General features: G+C 48.3%; 1 protein-coding gene across 3 annotated transcripts in view; it reads left to right on the top strand.

The window, feature by feature from the left end:
• Window positions 1-361: 361 nt before the first annotated feature.
• Window positions 362-6,000, top strand: part of LYN (LYN proto-oncogene, Src family tyrosine kinase) — a 50,577-nt gene continuing 44,938 nt past the window's right edge. For 2 of the 3 annotated variants that reach the window (XM_054179419.1, XM_054179406.1), the window contains exon 1: window positions 362-623. The gene's annotated coding sequence lies outside the window, so the exon portion shown is untranslated. Of the gene's footprint in view, window positions 624-1,087; window positions 1,285-6,000 lie in introns of those variants that run through there. The other variant, XM_054179413.1, reaches the window with a different exon arrangement.

Below are 6,000 nucleotides of genomic sequence, written 5' to 3'. Positions count from 1 at the left end.
CCCTTTTTTTCTTCCAACGGACCTTGGAAGTTGCCATAGTTGAGTTTTGTAGAAGCTTATGATGTTTTGAGAGGCCGTTGGTGGAACAAGCCAACCTTTTCTGCTTTGCCTCTCAGACTAACACGGTTTTATTTAGTTTCAACTTTTGATGGAGACCTCATCGAGTTTGCTCTGGAGTTCAGGGACACTTGCTCCGGGTAAAGGCAGAACTCCGAACCCCCTACCTTCCTTCCACGGCCCCTGCCCCACCTTGTCCCCGTCACAGCCCCGCTCCTCCGCTCCGGGCTTCAGCCGGCGGATCCGCTCCTCCCCGCCGGCAGCCATCGAGGCCGGGGCCGCCCGCTCCTCGCCGCCCTTCCCCTGCTCTCGCCCCGCTCTCCCTTGGCACCCCCGCATGCAAATTTCAGCCGGCACCAGGAAGTGAAGCCCAGAGGCTGCGAACCAACCGCTGCCGGCCCTCCGGGGTTCCTCCGCCGGCCGTCCCCCCCTCTCCCGGCCGGCGGGGCAGCAGCTGCCGCTCCCCGCTCCTAGCGCCGGCCCCGCCGCCCCCGGGTCGCCCTGCTCGCCGCCCCGCCGGGAGCCGCTGAGTTCGCTCGCTGACGCTCAACTTGCGCACCCGCGAAGTAAGTGCCTTCGCCCATCGTTCCGCTGGGCACAGCGAGGGGAGGCAGCCCCGTCTCTCCCGGCTTCGCCCCGGGAGTGCCCCGGGAACGGCGTGGGGAAGCCGATCCGGCTCACCCGGCTTCTCCCCGGGAGTGCACCGGGCACAGCGTGGGGAAGCAGCCCCGGCTCGCCTGGTTTCTCCTCGGGAATGTGCCGGGGATGCACCGAGATCGCACCGAGAACAGCGGGGGCTGGTGCCCTGTTGGGCTGCCTCCGTGCCCCCGGCCACGGCCCGGCAGGTACAAGATGCTTTGCGGGGCGACTTGCCCGCAGCCCTGACTCCCGGACGAGGTGCTGCTACCGCTGCCTGAGCTTCCCGATGGGGTCTTAAAGGAAATGGGGCGTTTGAAACGCAGTAACCACTCCCCAAAGCGGGATTTACCTCTCGCCGCTTTGCCCGGCTTCAACTGTGAGGCTCGGGTGCCTTCTGGCTGTTTCCGTGCTGGAAAGCAAGCGTGTGAAATGAGGTGAGCAAAGGCTGCATTCGGTGTTCCGAGCCAAGGAGATAGCCCTGACCTGGGAGAAACAGAGTGGCCTCTGGGGATGCCTTCTTGCACTGCTTTTTTTCTAGGAGAGTAATTCCTGGAGTGGCTTCCAAGTTAAAGCTGGTTCCTCTTAACTGTAAGTTCAAAGGTGCTTGAGCTTAGAAGAGAGAAGAGAAAATGCTCTTGTGATGTTTGGTGCATGGTGTTCCTTGCTGACTGCTATTGTAACAGAATTGTATGCCTGAGGAATGGTCTTGAGGGGTTTTCTCCTTCCAGTTTTAATTCTGGGTCTGAAACTCAAGCTAGGTCTTCCTAGCTGATGTTTCACCTTAAGTAAAGCAGTTAAGAGTTTCTGTTGAAATGCCATCTTTTCTGTGTTTGCAGTGAATGGGTTTGCAAGAACTCCTCCCGCTCCTTGCTGTTGACGCTAAGGATCAAAGAGATTAACACTTAAAGTGTGTTTAGCCACATGCTTGTTTCTGTGGATATACCCAGGGAGCACAGAGGCTGAGTTCTTACTCTGCTGTCTGATCTGAAACCCTGCACCAATAGCCCATCTCTTGCTTTCCATTCCCACCTTTAGGAAAAAAACCAAGCAGTCTGACCAATCTTAGCACATTTTAGCACATCAGAGTCTTTTCCAGTCTTCACCTTGATTTTTCTTATGGAGGATACATGCTTGGTGTGTATTAGTCATTTGTACACACAGTTATTCTCAAGCCTGAATATTAGCATAAAACCCATGGGCTAAACCTTTAATTTCTTTGATTTAATCCTCTTGAGAAAGAAAGTGGCAGGAGTGACATAAGGAGCATAATTAGATAGGAACCAGTGTGGATTATAGAACAAAACTCTTAAGTTGGTTTGCAGGTCTGAGAGAACTTGTTTTCCTGGTAGAACTGAGAAACCCTTGCGTCTGTGAGGGAAGGGGTTTGATGTGCCCGTTGTAGGGGTCTGGGGGAATACTTCTACAGCTCCAGTGCTTATACAAGCCATAGATGTGAGCAAGAAGCTATTTCCATGGGCAGGGTAAGCAAACTCCACAGGCCATGGTACATAAAGTCGTTGTTTGTCAAAATTCAATTACATTTGCAGCCTGTCTGCTGTTGCTGTGCTGGAAGGTTCAGTCTCCTGTATTTTCTGTGTCTGCTCCTGGTGATTCTGTGTCTGCTCCTGGTGATGTCACTAAATCCTGGTGCAAAGGGGAAATGACATTTTGTAGCTGGATTCCCATAAAGTACCTGGAAGACTTCTGTAATTTAAAAATCTCTGTCAGTTGCAAGGATGTCTAAAGTACTGAGAGCTAGGTCGCGTCACGGCCGTGGTGTCTGCACTCATTGTGGTGTCACTGAAGAGTTGGGTTTCTTTTCGTTTGTTTGGGGTTTGCTGGGGTGGGTTTGTTTGTTTGGTGGTGGCTTTGTTTGCTTTAATTTAAAAGAAGGTTATTTTTGTTGGTAAATTGCAAAGCTCTGTTGGGAAAATGCAGCCCAGCTTTGTTGATGGGCGAGGCAAATTGTTTGTGTGAATCGTTTCCAACCCAGGACTGAAGGGCAGAGTAGGTGTTGCCTGCTCTCTCTTGTGCTGGGACTCTGTGTCTTTATTAGAGGCACTGAAAAGTATGGGTGAGAAAAATCAAATGGTTTATCCCTAAAAAACAAAGTAGCAACAGGCTAGAAGTCAGCTAGGTACTGGTAGCAGAAAGTTGTGAAGTCTTGGGCAAGGATGAAAATTAATGAACTCCCATCAACAGATGTCTCATTCTATGAAGCTCATTTGTAACGTTTTTCCTTCCTCATCTCAGTTTTGTAAGCAACAGACTAGTCAGAAAAATGATTACTGATTTAGTAAGAGAAAGTTCTGGTTTTAATAGTCTGTTGTGGAGAGGGTTTTTTTAACTGTAACAGTGCAGAATGATCATCTTTCTTTGTACAGTAGCTGGCTGCCATGAAGTTACTCTGCTTCTCTCCTCTGTTTTTATTTTTGAGTAAATAACGTGGGGTTTGTCCTACACAAATAAGCAGAGGACAAGGTAAGGGCTGTTCTTGTAAGTTCCTGGACCAGTGGAGTTGTGCAATGACTTTTTCAGGCCATGCAATGAATTATGAAGCTTTCACATATGAAGTCAAACCTCATTGCCTTTAAGATGTCCGGTTTTTAGTGGTACCCTTTCAAGACAGTTTCCATAAGTGTGAAAATCATCCTTGCATGTATTTATGAATATCTAAGTGCTTATGAATGTATGAGTAACTCTGTCATAATACTTTCTTCCCCCCCCAATTTATCTATGTAATTGATCTCTCTTCCTATGGCCTCATTGGCTCTTGTAAGATAAATGGCATTGCGAACAGCAAGTGTTGCTGGAAGCAAGTCCAAAAGTGGGCACTGAAGAAGGTCCAAGGTGCTCCTGGCTCAGCTTTGTAGCTGATCTTCAGTGGGTGGCTCACAGCACCAGAGACCCTACATCTGGGCCTTCTTGTACTGCACATGAGAGAGCAGCACTTGACCTCTCTGCTCAGGAAAGTTTAAGAACTGCAGTATTTAGCCTCAGATGTGATTGCATTTCTCCTGTGTTTCCTATCTGTACCTGTTATCTGTACCTGGACTCTTAATGGGCATCTTTGAGGTTTTGGATGGAAATGTGTTGATCCTGAACCAAGTTCTATCTGTTTGAAAGGGCTTGGTGATCTGGGGAGGGGTTGAGTCCTTCCTCCTTTCCGTGTGTGCATATTCTGAGTGACTTTATTTCATGCCCAGGGAACTGTAGAGCTGATTTTACTGTGGGGCTTCAGGAAGTCCTTTGTAAAACTGAATGGGCACAGGAAACAAGTAGATGAGGACTATATGAAAGCATGGGGTGAGCACTGGATGTAGATGAGGACTCCTACTGCTCTAGAAGGATGGCTGTACACAGAGGTGTATTTTTGCAGCACTGGTGGGTGTGAGCTGCCACGTGCATGAGATGGGAGGAGAATCTCTTGGCTAGGGATCCTGAGAGTGTGTGTCTGAGCTTTGTGTGCATACTTCCTTCTGAAGCTATGGAGCCCAGTGTGTAAATAATTACACCAAACCACCTGACTCTGTTGTATTTGTTGCTATTTCACACCTATACAATTTCTGTCTCTAAGAGGAACAGCATCATTTGTGAATATGGAGAACCAGGAGCCCGGGTGAAGAATGGAACGTGTCCAGAGAAGGGCAACAAAGCTGGGGAGGGGAGGCAGGGTTGGAGCACAAGCTCTGTGAGGAGAGGCTGGGGGAGCTGGGGTTGCTTAGCCTGGAGAAGAGGAGGCTCAGGGGAGACCTTGTTGCTTTCTACAGCTACCTGAAGGGAGGTTGTAGCCAGGTGGGGGTTGGTCTCTTCTCCCAGGCAACCAACACCAGAACAAGAGGACACAGTCTCAAGCTGCACCAGGGGAGGTTTAGGCTGGATGTTAGGAAGAAGTTCTTCATAGAAAGAGAGATAGATCATTGGAATGTGCTGCCCAGGGAGGTGGTAGAGTCACCATCACTGGAGGTGTTTAAGAAGAGCCTGGATGAGGCACTTGGTGCCATGGTTTAGTTGATTAGATGGTGTTGAGTGGTAGGTTGGACTGGATGATCTCGAAGGTCTTTTCCAACCTGGTTAATTCTATTCTATTCTATTCTATTCTATTCTATTCTATTCTATTCTATTCTATTCTATTCTATTCTATTCTATTCTATTCTAAAGATTAGGACTTCTCTTTTCCTACTTCCTATTTCTCTCCTTTATTTGTGTCCCTTCTTTCATGAGTTGAAGTGTTAGAGATGATAAGGAAGAAAGGATTCCAGCCATGCCACAGGAAACAATGTAGGTTAAAAACCCAAGAAGTAAAATCATATTCATATGAAAAGAGCCTTTAGTGAGGCCTCCAAGGAGAAGGAGACTGCCAGAGTGTGAACATTGATGGGACCTTCTCAAAGAAACCAGCTTGTGCTAATGAAAGGCAAATGCAACATAGCTGTCCTTAGTGTGGCTGTCCCTAGTTTAAACTTCATTGTCCTTCAGGGAAGGATGGAAAGGTCTGTGCTTTCATATTTATTTTTGCCTGATTCAAATACATTTCCTGTTGACATTGTCACTAAATGCTGTCATTTCCGAGGCTGAATCACTCACCGTGGTGGTCAGCATCTTTCCTGCAAATGTGGCCTCGTGGAACAAAATGCGCAGGCAGGATTCATCTTGGGTTGGAAGCATTTCCTCCAACTATTTATGAGGTACTGGTATTTGTTGTGTGCCTGGTGGAGGTAAATAGGTGAAGGTATTTTTGGCGGCCAAACGTCAGAGGAGAGGTTGCTATTTTGACGGCAATGCTTTGCTGGGGAGGGAGGAAGGAGGAGACCAGGGGAAGGTGGAGGAATGGGTGGATCTCATTTCTCCGGGGTAAAAAGGGGTCACTAACACCATTTGCATCCCTGAAGTCAGCATGGGCTGCCTTTTTCAAACTGCTGGCATCTGAAGTATCTACAATGGGTTCCTGTGTTTGCACAGCTCTATCTTGCTTCTTCAGTTCAAAGGGCTCAGATGATAAACAGTCTGAACAATGTGCCCTTCTTCCTCTATGGTCTCTGCTGTCTGTATCATGAGGCTACTTCTTCCTGTCTAAATTGAGGTTGAAGTGTTGTAGAATTTGCTGCTGCAGTGTGCAAAGGCCTCTGTTGTACTGTGACCCTTCTTGCAACCAAGCCGCTTCTTGGAAGTGCCTGTGACAGCAAATTGGGATAATCTTAAACTGGAAATTGGGGTGGCTCACCACGGGGATCAGAGTTTGGGATGCAGCTACTCCTCTGGATTGGTGTTTTCTGCAGAGCTGCTGGAAGTCGAAACATGATA

Source organism: Dryobates pubescens, chromosome 3 (assembly GCF_014839835.1).
Source record: "Dryobates pubescens isolate bDryPub1 chromosome 3, bDryPub1.pri, whole genome shotgun sequence".
Taxonomy (NCBI): domain Eukaryota; kingdom Metazoa; phylum Chordata; class Aves; order Piciformes; family Picidae; genus Dryobates; species Dryobates pubescens.
Note: the sequence above shows the minus strand (reverse complement) of the source record. Positions and strands in the feature narration are given on the sequence as shown.